General features: G+C 50.0%; 1 protein-coding gene across 1 annotated transcript in view; it reads right to left on the bottom strand.

Moving 5' to 3' along the window:
- LOC116953502 (uncharacterized) overlaps positions 1-13,072 on the bottom strand; it is a 51,614-nt gene extending 38,542 nt beyond the window's left edge. The window contains exon 1 of the mRNA XM_032973759.2: positions 11,568-13,072. The gene's annotated coding sequence lies outside the window, so the exon portion shown is untranslated. The remainder of the gene's footprint in view (positions 1-11,567) is intronic.
- Positions 13,073-19,267: the final 6,195 nt, after the last annotated feature.

Here is a 19,267-nt window from a genome sequence, read left to right as displayed (position 1 = left end):
AGTGGTATTGATAGTGGTAGTGAGAGGGGTAGTGATAGTGGTAGTGAGAGGGGTAGTGATAGTGGTAGTGAGAGGGGTAGTGATAGTGGTAGTGATAGTGGTAGTGAGAGGGGTAGTGATAGTGGTAGTGATAGTGGTATTGATAATGGTAGTGATAGTGGTATTGATAGTGGTAGTGAGAGGGGTAGTGATAGGGGTAGTGATAGTGGTAGTGAGAGGGGCAGTGATAGGGGTTGGGGTAGTGATAGTGATAGTGGTATTGATAGTGGTAGTGATAGTGGTAGTGATAGTGGTAGTGATAGTGATAGGGGTTGGTGTAGTGATAGTGGTAGTGACAGGGGTAGTGATAGTGGTAGTGATAGTGGTAGTGACAGGGGTAGTGATAGTGGTAGTGATAGTGGTAGTGAGAGGGGTCGCGTGGGGGCGATGTGAATGATGGGAAGAACTCACGAGGGGTCGACGGGAAGACAGCGTGAAGGCTGCAACACGTGACCAGGCATCCCAACCACGCCCCACCCCCCTGCCCTCGCCGCGTCTCACAGATTTGAGGGCAGCAGCAGCAGCAGCAACGGGTTCATGACTCATTCATTCACTCATTCACTCACTCATTCACTCATTCACTCTGTCACTCACTCATTCACTCTGTCACTCACTCATTCACTCACTCATTCACTCTGTCACTCATTCACTCTGTCACTCACTCATTCACTCACTCATTCACTCTGTCACTGATTCACTCTGTCACTAACTCATTCACTCTGTCACTCACTCATTCACTCTGTCACTCACTCATTCACTCTGTCACTCACTCATTCACTCACTCATTCACTCTGTCACTCATTCACTCTGTCACTCACTCATTCACTCACTCATTCACTCTGTCACTGATTCACTCTGTCACTCACTCATTCACTCTGTCACTAACTCATTCACTCTGTCACTCACTCATTCACTCTGTCACTCACTCATTCACTCTGTCACTCACTCATTCACTCACTCATTCACTCTGTCACTCATTCACTCTGTCACTCACTCATTCACTCACTCATTCACTCTGTCACTGATTCACTCTGTCACTCACTCATTCACTCTGTCACTCACTCATTCACTATGTCACTCACTCATTCACTCTGTCACTCACTCATTCACTTTGTCACTCACTCATTCACTCTTTCACTCCCTAACTCACCTACTCAATCACTATCTCACGTACTCACACAATCACTATTTCACATACTCACCCACTCACTCACCACACTGCAGGCCACCTAAATTTTTCCTTTCTGATTCTTCTGGAGCGCCACTGCACTCTTGAACAACTCTTCCTTACCACCTCGTTACCACCTCGTCATCACCTCGTCACCACCTCGTCACCACCTCGTCATCACCTCGTTATCACCACCACCACTGCCGTTGTCATCACCATCGCCTCGCTATCCCTGAGCTATTACAATAATGACACCCTCGCACACTTCAAGATGCGTGTTGCACTTTGTATCGAGTAGTGCGCAGGTAAAATTAACGACACAAACAACCTCGACACGTGTGCTATGAAGAAGGGCCATTGCCCGAAACATCGGCGAGTTATATATACACAATTGTTTCTTTCAAGGCCACAGTGTTGCTGGCGAGTGTGTTGCGCGTATCATTGTTGTCGTATTGCACCAGCGATAGTGCTGTTAGTTGCCGGCCGCTTGGCGTTTCGAGCCTGTGCGAAGCAACATTTCATTTTGTTGTTCGTTAAAAGAAAGGAACATACGTAATCTTTAACATCATTAGACCTGCTTTGCCAGTTCCAAAATATAATAAAAGGGTTTTTCCCCTTTTTTCAAGCAACAAAACTGAAACCGCCTTACGAGGATTCATGCCTGCATTAACCACAATACCTGCAGTCAAAATGCAAACAAAAAACACACTATGATAATATAGATGCATTGTCCTTGAGCTGTACGACTTTTGGCATCCTGTGGTCGAGTACCAATTGGGTCGAGGCTCAAAAGAAAGCCGTCCCTTGGTGTGGACCAATCAGTTTCAAGGACAATGCATATATTATCATAGTATGTTTGTTTATTTGCATTTTGACTGCAGGTATTGTGGCTAATGCAGCGCCATGAATCCTCGTCAGAAGGTTTCAGTTTTGTTGCCAGAAAAAAGAAGGAAAACCCTATTATTATTATTTTACGTAATCTTTCTTTCGCATCTATTTGTCCATTTTAAATCAAACCGCGTAAATAATTAAATTATCCCCCCCCCCCGTTAATTCACTCCCGATTCGACTCCCGGCCCTGCTGCACCAGGCGACACCTGGCCACGAGAGAGGTCGCCACTGCAGCTACACCACCGCAGAGCGGTGCCCTTCAAGTGCCCTCTGGTCCCAACAATGCCAATTCGTCTCTGTGTGACTGTTTGTACAAGTTATTATAATCTGTCTCTATCCGTGACTGCGTAAGTCCGTGTGTTTCCGCCTACGGGCACCTATATACAGTCGAGGACTCTACGTGGGTCTATGGGTCTCTATGCAAGTCTACGGGTCTCTGTGTAGCTCTACTGGTGTATGGGTCTCTATGTAAGGATGTGGATCTCTAGGTGAGTATATGGGTATCTGTGTAGGTCTACGGGTCTCTGTGTGAGTCTACGGGTCTCTATGTAGGTTTACTGATCTATGGGTCTCTATGTAAGTATATGTGTCTCTGTGTAAATACAGTGAGGGAAAAAAGTATTTGATCCCCTGCTGATTTTGTACGTTTGCCCACTGACAAAGAAATGATCAGTCTATAATTTTAATGGTAGGTTTATTTGAACAGTGAGAGACAGAATAACAACAACAAAATCCAGAAAAACGCATGTCAAAAATGGTATAAATTGATTTGCATTTTAATGAGGGAAATAAGTATTTAACCCCCTCTCAATCAGAAAGATTTCTGGCTCCCAGGTGTCTTTTATACAGGTAACGAGCTGAGATTAGGAGCACACACTTAAAGGGAGTGCTCCTAATCTCAGCTTGTTACCTGTATAAAAGACACCTGTCCACACAAGCAATCAATCAATCAGATTCCAAACTCTCCACCATGGCCAAGACCAAAAAGCTCTCCAAGGATGTCAGGGACAAGATTTTAGACCTACACAAGGCTGGAATGAGCTACAAGACCATTGCCAAGCAGCTTGGTGAGAAGGTGACAACAGTTGATGCGATTATTCGCAAATGGAAGAAACACAAAAGAACTGTCAATCTCCCTCGGCCTGGGGCTCCATACAAGATCTCACCTCGTGGAGTTGCAATGATCATGAGAACGGTGAGGAATCAGACCAGAACTACACGGGAGGATCTTGTCAATGATCTCAAGGCAGCTGGGACCATAGTCACCAAAAACACAATTGGTAACACACTACGCCGTGAAGGACTAAATCCTGCAGCGCCCGCAAGGTCCCCCTGCTCAAGAAAGCACATCTACATGCCCGTCTGAAGTTTGCCAATGAACATCTGAATGATTCAGAGGACAACTGGGTGAAAGTGTTGTGGTCAGATGAGCACAAAATGGAGCTCTTTGGCATCAACTCAACTCGCCGTGTTTGGAGGAGGAATGCTGCCTATGACCCCAAGAACACCATCCCCACTGTCAAACATGGAGGTGGAAACATTATGCTTTGGGGGTGTTTTTCTGCTAAGGGGACAGGACAACTTCACCACATCAAAAGGACGATGGACGGGGCCATCTACCGTCAAATCTTGGGTGAGAACCGCGTTCCCTCAGCCAGGGCATTTAAAATGGGTCGTGGATGGATATTCCAGCATGACAATGACCCAAAACACATGGCCAAGGCAACAAAGGAGTGGCTCAAGAAGAAGCACATTAAGGTCCTGGAGTGGCCTAGCCAGTCTCCAGACCTTAATCCCATAGAACATCTGTGGAGGGAGCTGAAGGTTCGAGTTGCCAAACGTCAGCCTCGAAACCTTAATGACTTGGAGAAGATCTGCAAAGAGTAGTGGGACAAAATCCCTCCTGAGATGTGTGCAAACCTGGTGGCCAACTACAAGAAACGTCTGACCTCTGTGATTGCCAACAAGGGTTTTGCCACCAAGTACTAAGTCATGTTTTGCAGAGGGGTCAAATACTTATTTCCCTCATTAAAATGCAAATCAATTTATAAAAAAAATTGACATGCGTTTTGCTGGATTGTGTTGTTATTCTGTCTCGCACTGTTGAAATAAACCTACCATTAAAATTATAGACTGATCATTTCTTTGTCAGTGGGCAAACGTACAAAATCAGCAGGAGATCAAATACTTTTTCCCTCACTGTAGATGAGTCTCTGTGAGTCGATGGGTCTGTGTAAGTATATGGGTCTCTATGCAAGTCGACGGTTCTGTATGTAAGTCTACGGGTATCTACGTAGGTATATGGGTCTGTATATAGGTATTGGGTTTCTTGTGTGAGTATATGGGTTTAATGCAAGTGTACGGGTCTATATGCAGGTCTACGGGTCTGTGAGAGTCTATGGGTCTCAATGCAAGTGTACGGGTCTCTATGCAGGTCTACGGGTCTCTGTATGAGTATTAACACATATTCCGATTCTATGCGAGTCTACGGGTCTCGAAGCAAGCATACGAGTCTCTTAGCAAGTCTACGCGTCTCTGTGTGAGTCTACGGGTCTCTATGCGAGTCTATGGGTCTCTATGCAAGTATACGGGTCTCTGTGTGAGTCTAAGGGTCTCTATGCAAGTCTACGGGTCTCTGTGTGAGTCTACGGGTCTCTATGCAAGTCTACGGGTCTCTGTGTGAGTCTACGGGTCTCTATGCAAGTCTACGGGTCTCTGTGTGAGTCTACGGGTCTCTGTGTTAGTCTACGGGTCTCTATGCAAGTCTACGGGTCTCTGTGTGAGTCTACGGGTCTCTATGCGAGTGTACGGGTACCTATGCAAGTCTACTTGTCTCTATGCAAGTCTACGTGTATCTATGCGAGTCTACGGGTCTCTGTGTGAGTCTACGGGTCTCTGTGTTAGTCTACTTGTCTCTATGCAAGTCTACGGGTCTCTATGTGAGTCTACGGGTCTCTGTGTGAGTCTACGGGTCTCTGTGTGAGTCTGCGGATCTCTATGCAAGTCTACGGGTCTCTGTGTGAGTCTACGGGTCTCTGTGTGAGTCTACGGGTCTCTGTGTGAGTCTACGGGTCTCTGTGTGAGTCTACGGGTCTCTGTGTGAGTCTACGGATCTCTATGCAAGTCTACGGGTCTCTATGCAAGTCTACGGGTCTCTGTGCGAGTCTACGGGTCTCTGTGTGAGTCTACGGGTCTCTATGCAAGTCTACTGGTCTCTGTGTGAGTCTACTGGTCTCTGTGTGAGTCTACGGGTCTCTATGCAAGTCTACGGGTCTCTATGCAAGTCTACGGGTTTGTGTCTGAGTCTAAGGGTCTCTATGCAAGTCTACGGGTCTCGAAGCAAGCATACGAGTCTCTTAGCAAGTCTACGCGTCTCTGTGTGAGTCTACGGGTCTCTATGCGAGTCTACGGGTCTCTATGCAAGTCTACGGGTCTGTGTGTGTCTAAGGGTCTCTATGCAAGTCTACGGGTCTCTGTGTGAGTCTACGGGTCTCTATGCGAGTCTACGGGTCTCTATGCAAGTCTACGGGTCTCTGTGTGAGTCTACGGGTCTCTGTGTGAGTCTACGGGTCTCTGTGTGAGTCTATGGGTCTCTGTGTGAGTCTATGGGTCTCTATGCAAGTCTACGGGTCTCTGTGTGAGTCTATGGGTCTCTGTGTGAGTCTATGGGTCTCTGTGTGAGTCTACGGGTCTCTATGCAAGTCTACGGGTCTCTGTGTGAGTCTACGGGTCTCTATGCGAGTCTAGGGGTCTCTATGCAAGTCTACGGGTCTCTGTGTGTGTCTACGGGTCTCTATGCGAGTCTACGGGTCTCTATGCAAGTCTACGGGTCTCTGTGTGAGTCTACGGGTCTCTATGCAAGTCTTCGGGTCTCTATGCGAGTCTACGGGTCTCTATGCAAGTCTACGGGTCTCTATGCGAGTCTACGGGTCTCTGTGTGAGTCTACGGGTCTCTATGCAAGTCTATGGGTCTCTGTGTGAATCTACGGGTCTCTATGCAAGTATACGGGTCTCTGTGTGAGTCTACGGGTCTCTATGTGAGTGTACGGGTCTCTGTGTGAGTCTATGGGTCTCTGTGTGAGTCTACTTGTCTCTGTGTGAGTCTACGGGTCTCTGTGTGAGTCTACGGGTCTCTGTGTGAGTCTACGGGTCTCTATGTTTGTCTACGGGTCTCTGTGTGAGTCTACGGGTCTCTATGTTTGTCTACGTGTCTCTATGCTCTCTGCCGGACCATCACAGCCGCTCGCAAATTGCACCACAGGCTTGTGTACGAGGAGGAGGAGGGGCTTGCTGTTGTGGGGAGCGGCTGTGTAGTGGTTAGCGCGCTGCGCTACGAACCATCTCGCTGTTGCCTGATGAAGCTAGTTGCAATTGCTGGCGAAACGTCGTACTCAGACTGTAAATGTTGTGGCTTGGCTCTCCAACACACCGGTTAGTGCTGTACTAGTGACGAACTGGCCACGTTCTGTTTACGTGACAACCCTTACTAGTTCGCTGTGTCGAGTGGTGGCGAGTTTAACGACGCAGTTATATTTACGTGATCTAACCCAAACAACCCATATTATGGATGATATTGTTCGCGAAGGCCTACGTATTTAAACCCTAAACTAAACAATGTTTTTTTGACCATGTAAGGCCCCAACTGAGTTATATATAGCTCGTTTTCAGGAGCGACCTGCCCATCACAAATGGTAGCAGCTCAACCAAGTGGCACATCAACATCATCGTGTGTACATTTATAGCAGCCGCCCATCAACTCGAAACGCGTGATGCTGATTCTAAATGTGGAGGGGGGGGGGGGAACCGGAGGACCCGGAGAAAAATCCACGCGACCACCACAGGGAGAGAGACACGCAAACTCCAAATATACAGCAGCAGGCGTCAGGGTCGGGATCGAACTCACGGCCTCCTGTACACCGGGCGAGGTAGTTAACATCTCCTAGCCACCGTGATGATGATGATGATGAGAGAGAGAGAGACGCAGACTCCAAATATACAGCAGCAGCAGCAGGCGTCAGGGTCGGGATCGAACCCACGACCTCCTGTACACCAGGCGAGGTAGTTAACATCTCCTAGCCACCGTGATGATGATAGATAGAGAGACGAAAACTCCAAATATACAGCAGCAGGCGTCAGGGTCGGAATCGAACCCACGACCTCCTGTACACCAGGCGAGGTAGTTAACATCTCCTAGCCAACGTGATGATGATGAGAGAGAGAAAGACACAGACTCCAAATATACATCAGCAGGCGTCAGGGTCGGGATCGAACCCACGACCTCCTGTATACCTGGCGAGGTAGTTAACATCTCCTAGCCACCGTGATGATGATAGATAGAGAGATGCAAACTCCAAATATACAGCAGCAGGCGTCAGGGTCAGGATCGAACCCACGACCTCCTGTATACCAGGCGAGGTAGCCAACATCTCCTAGCCACCGTGATGATGATGATGAGAGAGACACGCAAACTCCACATATACAGCAGGCGTCAGGGTCGGGGTCGAACCCACGACCTCCTGTATACCAGGCGAGGTAGTTAACATCTCCTAGCCACCGTGATGATAATGAGAGACACGCAAACTCCACATATACAGCAGGCGTCAGGGTCGGGATCGAACCCCGCGTGGGACTGTGTGTGGTCGAGTGCTGGCACAATCAGAATCCGATGAGCTATAAAGCTCTTTTTTTCACCGGCGGCGAGTCAGAAAGCTACAACAAACGAAAACAAACACACGATAGCGGAGCGCAGCGTGGGAAATCTGAGCAGATCGCAGAGATTATCAATGACGATGACGGCGATGATGAAGATGATCGTGAGTTGTGGATAAGGGTCCAGCCCAAAGCTGTACATCGCCAACGCGTCTCGAAAGGGCACCCCCAGCGGCAGCCATCACTGCGCGACGCAGCGGTCACTGGTGGCACGTGGCCTGAGAAAAGCGGGCATCGATCATTGCTGCTGCTGAGGCTTGCTGTGTGTGTGTTGCTGTATGTGTGTTGCTGTGTGTGTTGCTGTGTGTGTGTTGCTGTGTGTGTGTTGCTGTGTGTGTGTTGCTGTGTGTGTGTTACTGTGTGTGTGTTGGTGTGTGTGTGTGTTGCTGTGTGTGTGTTGCTGTGTGTGTTGCTGCTGTGTGTTACTGTGTGTGTGTTGGTGTGTGTGTGTGTGTTGCTGTGTGTGTGTGTTGCTGTGTGTGTTGCTGTGTTGCTGTGTGTGTTGCTGCTGTGTGTTGCTGTGTGTGTATTGCTGTGTGTGTGTGTTGCTGTGTGTGTGTTGCTGTGTGTGTGTTACTGTGTGTGTGTTGGTGTGTGTGTGTTGCTGTGTGTGTGTGTTGCTGTGTGTGTGCTGCTGTGTGTGTGTTGCTGTGTGTGTGTTGCTGTGTATGTTGCTGTGTGTGTGTTGCTGTGTGTGTTGCTGTGTGTTGCTGTAAGTGTGTTGCTGTGTGTGTTGCTGTGTGTTGCTGTGTGTGTGTTGTTGTGTGTTGCTGTGTGTGTGTGTTGCTGTGTGTTGCTGTGTGTGTGTTGCTGTGTGTTGCTGTGTGTGTGTGTTGCTGTGTGTGTGTGTTGCTGTGTGTGTGTTGCTGTGTGTGTGTTGCTGTGTGTGTTGCTGCTGTGTTGCTGTGTGTGTGTTGCTGTGTGTTGCTGTGTGTGTGTGTGTTGCTGTGTGTTGCTGTGTGTGTGTTGCTGTGTGTGTGTTGCTGTGTGTTGCTGTGTGTGTTGCTGTGTGTGTGTTGCTGTGTGTGTGTGTTACTGTGTGTGTGTTGCTGTGTGTGTGTTGCTGTGTGTGTTGCTGTGTGTCTTGCTGTGTGTGTGTTGCTGTGTGTGTGTGTTGCTGTATGTGTGTTGCTGTGTGTGTGTTACTGTGTGTGTGTTGCTGTGTGTGTGTTGCTGTGTGTGTTGCTGCTGTGTGTTGCTGTGTGTGTGTTGCTGTGTGTTGCTGTATGTGTGTTGCTGTGTGTGTGTTGCTGTGTGTGTGTTGCTGTGTGTGTGTTGCTGTGTGTGTTGCTGTGTGTTGCTGTGTGTGTGTTGCTGTGTGTTGCTGTATGTGTGTTGCTGTGTGTGTGTTGCTGTGTGTGTGTGTTGCTGTGTGTTGCTGTGTGTGTGTGTGTTGCTGTGTGTTGCTGTGTGTGTGTTGCTGTGTGTTGCTGTGTGTGTGTGTGTTGCTGTGTGTTGCTGTGTGTGTGTTGCTGTGTGTGTGTTGCTGTGTGTTGCTGTGTGTGTTGCTGTGTGTGTGTTGCTGTGTGTGTGTGTTACTGTGTGTGTGTTGCTGTGTGTGTGTTGCTGTGTGTGTTGCTGTGTGTCTTGCTGTGTGTGTGTTGCTGTGTGTGTGTGTTGCTGTATGTGTGTTGCTGTGTGTGTGTTACTGTGTGTGTGTTGCTGTGTGTGTGTTGCTGTGTTGTGGGGAGCGATAGTGTAGCGGTTAGCGCGCTGCGCTATGAACCTGACCCGGGTTCGATTCCCGCTCACGGCCAACACCAGTGACGATTATCTGAACCGGTCTCGGGCCTCCCCTAGGTCGACTCAGCCTCAAATGAGTACCTGGTGCGGTGTGTAAACATTGCCACTAGGGAGACAAAGGCGGTCGGGCGTGGTGCTGGCCACCCACCCCCTCGTGTACCGTTCCGGCCTTCATAGGTGCTCGCTAACAGCACTTGCCCCAACAGTCTGTCAAGGCTATACGGGGGATCTTTGTCTTTGTCTTTGTGTTGCTGTGTGTGTGTTGCTGTGTGTGTTGCTGTGTGTGTGTTGCTGTGTGTGTGTTGCTGTGTGTGTTGCTGCTGTGTGTTGCTGTGTGTGTGTTGCTGTGTGTGTGTGTTGCTGTGTGTGTGTTGCTGTGTGTGTTGCTGTGTGTGTTGTGTGTGTGTGTTGCTGTGTGTGTTGCTGCTGTGTGTTGCTGTGTGTGTGTTGCTGTGTGTGTGTTGCTGTGTGTGTGTTGCTGTGTGTGTTGTTGTGTGTTGCTTTGTGTGTGTGTTGCTGTGTGTGTGTGTTGCTGTGTGTATGTTACTGTGTGTGTGTTACTGTGTGTGTGTGTTGCTGTGTTGCTGTGTGTGTGTTGCTTTATGTTTGTTGCTGTGTGTGATGTTGTGTGTGATGTTGTGTGTGATGTTGTGTATGTGTTGCTGTGTGTGATGTTGTGTGTGATGTTGTGTCTGTTGTTGTGTGTGTGTGTGTTACTGTGTGTGTGATGTTGTGTGTGTGTTGCTGTGTGTGTGATGTTGTGTGTGATGTTGTGTGTGATGTTGTGTATGTGTTGCTGTGTGTGATGCTGTGTGTTACTGTGTGTGTGTTGTTGTGTGTGTGTTGCTGTGTGTGATGCCAACTGATTCACATGTGTGCCGGTGGGGGAGGTTTCTTGTTGAGAATTTTTTTGCAAAATCCGGACCCCTCCCTGGCGCGCAATGGCACCGAAAACTCCGCTGACAGCCAAGCACGGCACACGCGGAGTCTGTGTGTGTTAGTACGCGCGCCGTGTGTGTGTTAGTACGTGCCGTGTGTGTGTTAGTACGCTCCGTGTGTGTGTTAGTACGCCCCGTGCGTGTGTTTGTACGTGCCGTGTGTGTGTTAGTACGTGCCGTGTGTGTGTTAGTACGCCCCGTGTGTGTGTTAGCACGCGCCGTGTGTGTGTTAGCACGCCCCGTGTGTGTGTTAGTACGCCCCGTGTGTGTGTTAGTAGGCGCCGTGTGTGTGTTAGTACGTGCCGTGTGTGTGTGTTAGTACGCGCCGTGTGTGTGTTAGTACGCGCGCCGTGTGTGTGTTAGTACGTGCCGTGTGTGTGTTAGTACGCGCTGTGTGTGTTAGTACGTGCCGTGTGTGTGTTAGTACGCACTGTGTGTGTTAGTACGCACTGTGTGTGTTAGTACGCACTGTGTGTGTTAGTACGCACTGTGTGTGTGTTAGTACGCGCGCCGTGTGTGTGTTAGTACGCGCGCCGTGTGTGTGTTAGTACGCGCGCCGTGTGTGTGTTAGTACGCGCGCCGTGTGTGTGTTAGTACGTGCCGTGTGTGTTAGTACACGCGCCGTGTGTGTGTTAGTACGTGCCGTGTGTGTGTTAGTACGCGCCGTGTGTGTGTTAGTACGCCCCGTGTGTGTGTTAGTACGCGCGCCATGTGTGTGTTAGTACGCGCGCCGTGTGTGTGTTAGTACGTGCCGTGTGTGTGTTAGTGCGCGCCGTGTGTGTGTTAGCACGTGCCGTGTGTGTGTTAGCACGTGCCGTGTGTGTGTTAGTGCACGCCGTGTGTGTGTTAGTACGTGCCGTGTGTGTGTTAGTACGCACGCCGTGTGTGTTAGTACGACAGTCACACACAGACACACAGAGACGTCCAGGGAACGACCGCGCGGTTCGATGCCCGCTGCCGCTGCTGCACCATGAGAGGGGTCGCGATGCCTCCCATCGACGTCGCCATCCAGCAGTGGACAAATGTCGCGCACGGCCGCCGCGCGCGAGAAGAGAGCGCCCCCCATCCGGCGCCTTTACCTTTGCCTTTGCCTGCTCGCTGTCGCCGCCTCGCGGTGCGTGGCCTCCTCCCCCTTAGCCTCCGAGCTGTGGCCGTGAAGGTTCCATCGCGGCTGAGGCCGTCGAGTGGCGAAATCCCTGCGGTCGCGAGCGAGTATAGCCGTGCGCGCGTGTGCGTGTCTGTGTGTGTGTGTCTGTGTGTGTCTCTGTGTGTGTCTGCTGTGTGTGTCTCTCTGTGTGTGTCTGCTGTGTGTGTCTCTCTGTGTGTGTGTCTCTGTGTATAACTCTCTGTGTGTATATATCTCTGTATATCTCTCTGTGTATAACTCACTGTGTATAACTCACTGTGTGTATGTCTCTGTGTGTGTATGTCTCTGTGTGTATGTATCTCTGTGTATATCTCACTGTGTGTATGTCTCTGTGTGTGTCTCTGTGTGTGTGTCCCTGTGTGTCTCTTTGTGTGTGTGTGTCTCTGTGTATAACTCTCTGTGTGTATATATCTCTGTGTATAACTCACTGTGTGTATGTCTCTGTGTGTATGTATCTCTGTGTATATCTCACTGTGTGTATGTCTCTGTGTGTGTCTCTGTGTGTATGTATCTCTGTGTATAACTCTGTATATCTCACTGTGTGTCTCTGTGTGTATGTATCTCTGTGTATATCTCACTGTGTGTATGTCTCTGTGTGTGTGTCTCTGTGTGTGTCTCTGTGTGTATATCTCTCTGTGTATATCTCACTGTGTATATCTCACTGTGTTGTGTCTGTGTGTGTGTCTCTGTGTGTATGTATCTCTGTGTATATCTCACTGTGTGTATGTCTCTGTGTGTGTCTCTGTGTGTATATCTCTCTGTGTATATCTCACTGTGTGTATATCTCTGTGTGTGTGTCTCTGTGTGTATGTATCTCTGTGTATAACTCTGTATATCTCACTGTGTCTCTGTGTGTATATCTCTCTGTGTATATCTCACTGTGTGTATGTCTCTGTGTGTGTCTCTGTGTGTGTGTCTCTGTGTATATCTCTACTGCGTGTATCTCGCCCTCGCCCTCTCCCTCTGCTACACCTCTCTGGCTGTCTCAGTAATCGCGCCCTTCTATAAACGAAAGGAAACCCCCTTGGTTCGTGATGATGGTGCGTGCCGGGTGAAGGTGGAGCGATGGGTCGAGGGGAGGGGTTGTGCTTGGGTTGGGCATAAGGATACGGAAATCATAATTTATTCAATAAACTTTTATTTCTACAACCGAAGGAAAGTCAAACTCGGCTTCACGGGAAATGCCAGCCCGTCTGTGACGCACAAATACGGACAAAACAGAATAACGAGAAGAGCAATAATAGCATCAGCACCGCCAAAAACGAAGCGCCTGCCTGGGTATTTTGTGCCATCAGACACTTCACCCCCACAACTGCCAATTGGTGGTGGGGCAGTTGTGGAGAGAGTGGAGAGTTTCCCATACCTGGGCAGTGTGCTCCGGTTTTACAGCAGAGGTCTCACTCTGAATCAGTCGAACGGCAATATCTTTTCACCGGCTGCGTAACGCTGTGTGGAAGCTACCTGGTCTGTCGCTCCACACGAAGCTTCAGGTCTTCTCGGCCACGGTCATGACCCGAAGCTTCATGTGGAGTGACAGACCAGGTAGCTTCCACACAGCGTTACGCAAGCCAGTGAAAAGATAATGCCGTTCGTGAAACGTGGACCCCCCCAATGGAACATCTTTGCCGGTTAGAAACATTTAGGCTGGCCTGCCTACGATCCATCCTGGGTTTAACCAGGCTGGATTGTGAGCTCACAAATTCTTGAAATATCTTTACAAAGTTCCATTGGTGAGCTCCTCCGGTAGGCAAGGCTGCATTGGCTGGGTCATGTAGCCCGCATGCCCAGCCACCGCATGCCGAAACAGCTTTTGTTCGGCCGGATAGTGGGGGCTAAACGGGCGCGGTACGGGCTAGAGAAGAGATGGAGTGATGTGGCACAGGAGGACTTGGAGCTGAGTGGACTTGCCGATGACTGGTACCAGCGGTATCAAGATCGGCCTCTGTGGAGGAGGCTCGTGAAGGACGCTGCTGCCACTGGGCAAGGAGCTGCGGCCTTCACGCCACGTGGGAGCCCGACCTCGCCTGAAAAAAAGACATTTCTAGAGAGCTGGAGAGAAGACGATCCGGGCTGCAGAGTCTGCTGGGCCCCGGGGGAGCTGATGAGTGATGGAACGGAAGCGTAGAGATGAAAGTCATACATAGGGAGGGGGTATAACGTTTTCAAATATATTGGAGATGGAGAAAGAGACACGGACATAGGAGGTGTATACGATATTTTGTACAATGCAGGTGCGCAAAGATGAGCCATGAATCAGGTTAATAACCATTACATACTTTGCCATATTATCAGATGGTTTAGGGAAGAGAGTTATTTTACACTATTGATATCTGCAGTTGTTAACTGGTTCGTTAACAACTGCAGATATGCCTTATATTCTTGGTTATTTCGGTAAAGTCACGTAGAAGGGAAACAATAAAATAACAAAATACTTTACCGAAAAAAACCAAGAATATGAATCCCTGCAGTCACCAAAGCTTTAAATCAAAGGTATGCCTTAGTGAAGTGATTTACGTGAATTTGAATGGCACAGTACTGGTCCATGTGGGTGATCATATTAACATTTCGATTTTCAGTCAGGGTGAGGGAGTCCAGGTGAAACGTTATTAACAGGTTGTTACAGAGTTTCGATTTAAAGCTTTCGTGACTGCAGGGATTCATCTTGGTTCTTTCGGTAAAGTCACGTAGAATGGAAACAAAATAATAAATAAAAGCGCTGTCCTCTGGACAGACCCGTTTCTTCACCTGATGTGTTGTGGCCGAAACGTCGTGAGAATTTTATTTTATTATGTTTTTTTATTACTTTGTTTCCATTCTACGTGACTTTACCGAAAGAACCAAGAAGATGAGTTACAGAGTTGTTCAGGCAAGAATGCTGTCTGGTGTAGACCAATGAGTTTTAAAGACAATGCATATGTAATGACATGGTGCTACCTGTTGGCCTGGAGGGGTAATCGCGGGTTATGTAGTGACTAGAATGGGGGCGTATCTGGGGTAAAGGTGAAAGGCGGAGTCAGTCGGGAAGCTCTGGGGGGCTTGGCCACGCCGGGAGGTATATAAGGGGGACGGAACCAGAGGTTCGGGGCTGTTGCGGGCCCTGGGTCCTGGCTACGTCGCCGCTCGCCGTCATCTCTCTTCGTCGTCCGGCCGCGTGGCCGATCCTCTGCGCGGCTCTCATCGTCGTCGTCGCTACGCTAGTCAGACAGCCGTGTAGTTAGACGCCGACAATGGGGTAGCGTAGAAGGGTCGGCTCTGTGTAGCGATGTAGATGCGTTCTGCATAACGCCCAGTGTTGTGCCGTAGCGTGAGCATAAATAAGAAGCTCTCTACACGACATGCCTGGGAAGTCGCTCACCACACATACATTCCAAGAGCATGCTTTTGTTTCGAATGTTCACCACAAGCACCGTGTGTGGTCAATGCAGACATGTTTCCTTGCTAAAGGTTTCTGTTTGGTGTTTGAACATCTTAACACCTCCCGTTGTATTGCCAGCAAGGTTAAAAACCTAACCTTCTACTTTGATACCGGTAAGAAAGGTCCCTTGTTGATCACACAAAGGTCCCGAAACTCCAGGAGGAGCCGTAGCTCGGCTCGCCATGGGAATTCAGGACAGCACAGTGTGGACTCCACGTGCTCCCGTCTCCTCCAACGTGTAAGCGTTAGCCACGCTCCATGCAAAGTTGACGCGATCAGGGTGACGACGGGAACCGGTGAACCGGCGTGACCCGAGCACCGGCCCGCGGTAACACCCCCCCCCGCCCCCCCCCCCTGCCAATGCCAATGCCTCATGCGCCGTGGGCATCAAATCTCCGCTGGCGGAGGGGTGGGGGGGGCAGCCCTCTGCCGCCACCCCCCCCCCCACGTCTCCATCTCGTCCTCGGTGACTTTCCCCCTGAAGTGCGTAGGGGCTGCTAGCCCTGGGGCCGACTGGCAGCGGTTCGCCCCCCCCCCGCCCCCTCTCTCCCCTCGGGCCATCCCGGTTCTGTCTCTCTGCACCGAGTGTCGGAGGGAAGCGTGGGGAGCGGTTGGGTGCGGGGAAGCCCCGCGCCCAACTCGCCCCAAGCGCAGCCCTCCTCCTCCTCCTCCCCCTCCGAGTGCACCGGCGTCCGTCACGGCCTCGTCATCATCCACCTCGGCCGGTGAATAAAGGAGCGCTGTGCGGCACCTCGTGACCTCACGCAGGCGGTCGTTATTCCCCCCCCCCCCCTCGTTGAACAGGAAGCGCCCGTGCCAAGGTCGGTTTATGTGTGTCTCTGTAGGTGGATCGCTCCCCGTACATGTGTGTCCGTGCGTGTATGTACCAGTGACGATTATATCTCAACCGGTCCTGGGCCTCCCTTAGGTTGACTCAGCCTCAAATTATTACCTGGTGCGGTATGTAAACATCGCCACTGGGGAGACAAATGTGGACGGGCGTGGTGCTGACCATCTACCCCCTCGTGTGCCGTGCCGGCCTTCATAGGTGCTCGCTAACAGCGCTTGCCCCAACAGTCTGTTAAGGCTACACGGGGGAGATTATTTTTGGCACCCATTTATTACCAGAAACGTGCTTAGTTTCCTGCCGGTGAGTCTTCGACACTTCACATGGCCTCAAGGTGCACCTAGCCTGGCACAAGCATCAATGTACCGTCACCGCCACTTACAGTGAGGGAAAAAAGTATTTGATCCCCTGCTGATTTTTTACGTTTGCCCACTGACAAAGAAATGATCAGTCTATCATTTTAATGGTAGGTTTATTTGAACAGTGAGAGACAGAATAACAACAAATAAATCCAGAAAAAAGCATGTAAATTTTTTTATAAATTGATTTGCATTTTAATGAGGGAAATAAGTATTTGACCCCTCTGCAAAACATGACTTAGTACTTGGTGGCAAAACCCTTGTTGGTAATCACAGAGGTCAGACGTTTCTTGTAGTTGGCCACCAGGTTTGCCTACATCTCAGGATGGATTTTGTCCCACTCCTCTTTGCAGATCTTCTCCAAGTCATTAAGGTTTCGAGGCTGACGTTTGGCAACTCGAACCATCAGCTCCCTCCACAGATTTTCTATGGAATTAAGGTCTGGAGACTTGCTAGACCACTCCAGGACCTTAATGTGCTTCTTCTTGAGCCACTCCTTTGTTGCCTTGGCCGTGTGTTTTGGGTAATTGTCATGCTGGAATACCCATCCACGACCCATTTTCAATGCCCTGGCTGAGGGAAGGAGGTTTTCACCCAAGATTTGACGGTACATGGCCCCGTTCATCGTCCCTTTGATGCGGTGAAGTTGTCCCGTCCCCTTAGCAGAAAAACACCCCCAAAGTATGTTTCCACCTCCATGTTTGACGGTGGGGATGGTGTTCTTGGGGTCAAAAGCAGCATTCCTCCTCCAAACACGGCGAGTTGAGTTGATGCCAAAGAGCTCCATTTTGGTCTCATCTGACCACGAAACTTTCACCCAGTTGTCCTCTGAATCATTCAGATGTTCATTGGCAAACTTCAGACGGGCATGTATATGTGCTTTCTTGAGCAGGGGGACCTTGCGGGCGCTGCAGGATTTCAGTCCTTCACGGCGTAGTGTGTTACCAATTGTTTTCTTGGTGACTATGGTCCCAGCTGCCTTGAGATCATTGACAAGATCCTCCCGTGTATTTCGGTGCTGATTCTTCACCGTTCTCATGATCATTGCAACTCCACGAGGTGAGATCTTGCATGGAGCCCCAGGCCGAGGGAGATTGACAGTTCTTTTGTGTTTCTTCCATTTGCGAATAATCGCACCAACTGTTGTCACCTTCTCACCAAGCTGCTTGGCAATGGTCTTGTAGCCCATTCCAGCCTTGTGTAGGTCTACAATCTTGTCCCTGACATCCTTGGAGAGCTCTTTGGTCTTTGCCATGGTGGAGAGTTTGGAATCTGATTGATTGATTGCTTCTGTGGACAGGTGTCTTTTATACAGGTAACAAGCTAAGATTAGGAGCAATCCCTTTAAGTGTGCTCCTAATCTCAGCTCGTTATCTGTATAAAAGACACCTGGGAGCCAGAAATCTTTCTGATTGAGAGGGGGTCAAGATCTTATTTTCCTCATTAAAATGCAAATCAATTTATACCATTTTTGACATGCGTTTTCCGGATTTTCTTGTTGTTATTCTGTCTCTCACTGTTCAAATAAACCTACCATTAAAAGTATAGACTGATCATTTCTTTGTCAGTGGGCAAACGTACAAAATCAGCAGGGGATCAAATACTTTTTTTCCCTCACTGTAGTGGTGAACAGCACCTGTGGTTGTGGTATCTATCCTATTATCTGCGTGTGGGCATGTATATGTGTGTGTGTATCTCTATACGCGTGGAATGAACACAACCGAAAGGAGGCGATTGTGTGTTTCCCCCCTGCTCTCGCAGCCTCTAGCGGCGTATGCATGTGTCGAGTTTGTATCACTACCAACGATACTCACCTGACGTGGTGGACACCACGTGACACGGATCATCAGGAAGTGAAAATAAACTCCTCTGATTGGTACCTAACGGGCCTGGAAGGGGGTTGGTTAGAGGCAGGGAACTTGAAGGGGATTGGAGGTAAAAATACAAAATGGAAAGAGCGGGAATCGGCGTGGAAGGTGATTGGCTGGAGGGAAAGTGGGTCAAGAAACCTTCGAGAAAGGGGATTGTGGGATATATGGGGGGCGGGGTGGGGGGCGGGAAACGCGAGAGCTCGACACGCTTGGAGTGAAGGGAAGACCATGTCTGGTGCCTCAGGAATTAAAGACTGATATTTGTTGAAGACTACCCTGTTGGGTGTCGGTTATTGTCCGACTTGCATCCCATTGGGATTTTTGCACACAGCGTCGATATACGGTGCTTTTTTTCTGGAAGATTTCTACTGTTTTCCCCTGGACGTTTCTGTTGCGAAACGTCACTTTAAGATGTTTTGTGGGGGCTACCGTCCCCCGCCATCATCGAATTGTCGGGGCCGTTGTCCCCCGACTCCCCCATTACATTCGTCCCACTACCCCCCGGCTGTTCTGTGGGGTCTGGACTACCGACCCCCAATTCTTCGCCCCCTTGCGCCCCCAACTTTGCGGCTGCCTGTGTAGGCATGTTTCAATTGGCGAGGCCGACGGCTTTGCGTTTATGCTGTGCTACGCGGGCTCAGTAGCGGCGTGCTGCAGTGAGCGTGCTCGCGAAGCAAGACTCCGTCCCGCGCGTGAACAAACGGGTACGGTATGCCGACGCGCGACTCCCTCACACACACGCTCTACGCGCCCAGGCAATAACAAACCCGACGCCGCTACCTGCCCAGCCCCGTACACCAATCACACGCGAGGGAGTTGGGGTCGGGGGTGAGAGGGCAAGGGGCGTCCGCCGTGTGCGTGCCGCTGATTGGAGGGAGTCACTCCGCTCCGATTTAAAGGGCCGTTTAAACAGCCGCGCGTGTACGCGCACACCAGGCGCTTAGTTCTCTACCTCGCTATAGACAACCGCGCATGCACGCGACCGCAAAACAGTCGCACAGGTACGCGCGCGCTAAGCACTCCCGTAAACAGCCGCGTAGGCACGCGCACGCTAAGCGCTCCGCCTCGTTGTAAACAACCGCGCATGCACGCGAACGCAAGACACTCCACCCTCCTCTTCACACTCACAAAGACCACACG

This window comes from Petromyzon marinus, chromosome 52 (assembly GCF_048934315.1).
Source record: "Petromyzon marinus isolate PM22_M1 ecotype Great Lakes invasive population chromosome 52, UKy_Petmar_22M1.pri1.0, whole genome shotgun sequence".
NCBI lineage: Eukaryota > Metazoa > Chordata > Hyperoartia > Petromyzontiformes > Petromyzontidae > Petromyzon > Petromyzon marinus.
Note: the sequence above shows the minus strand (reverse complement) of the source record. Positions and strands in the feature narration are given on the sequence as shown.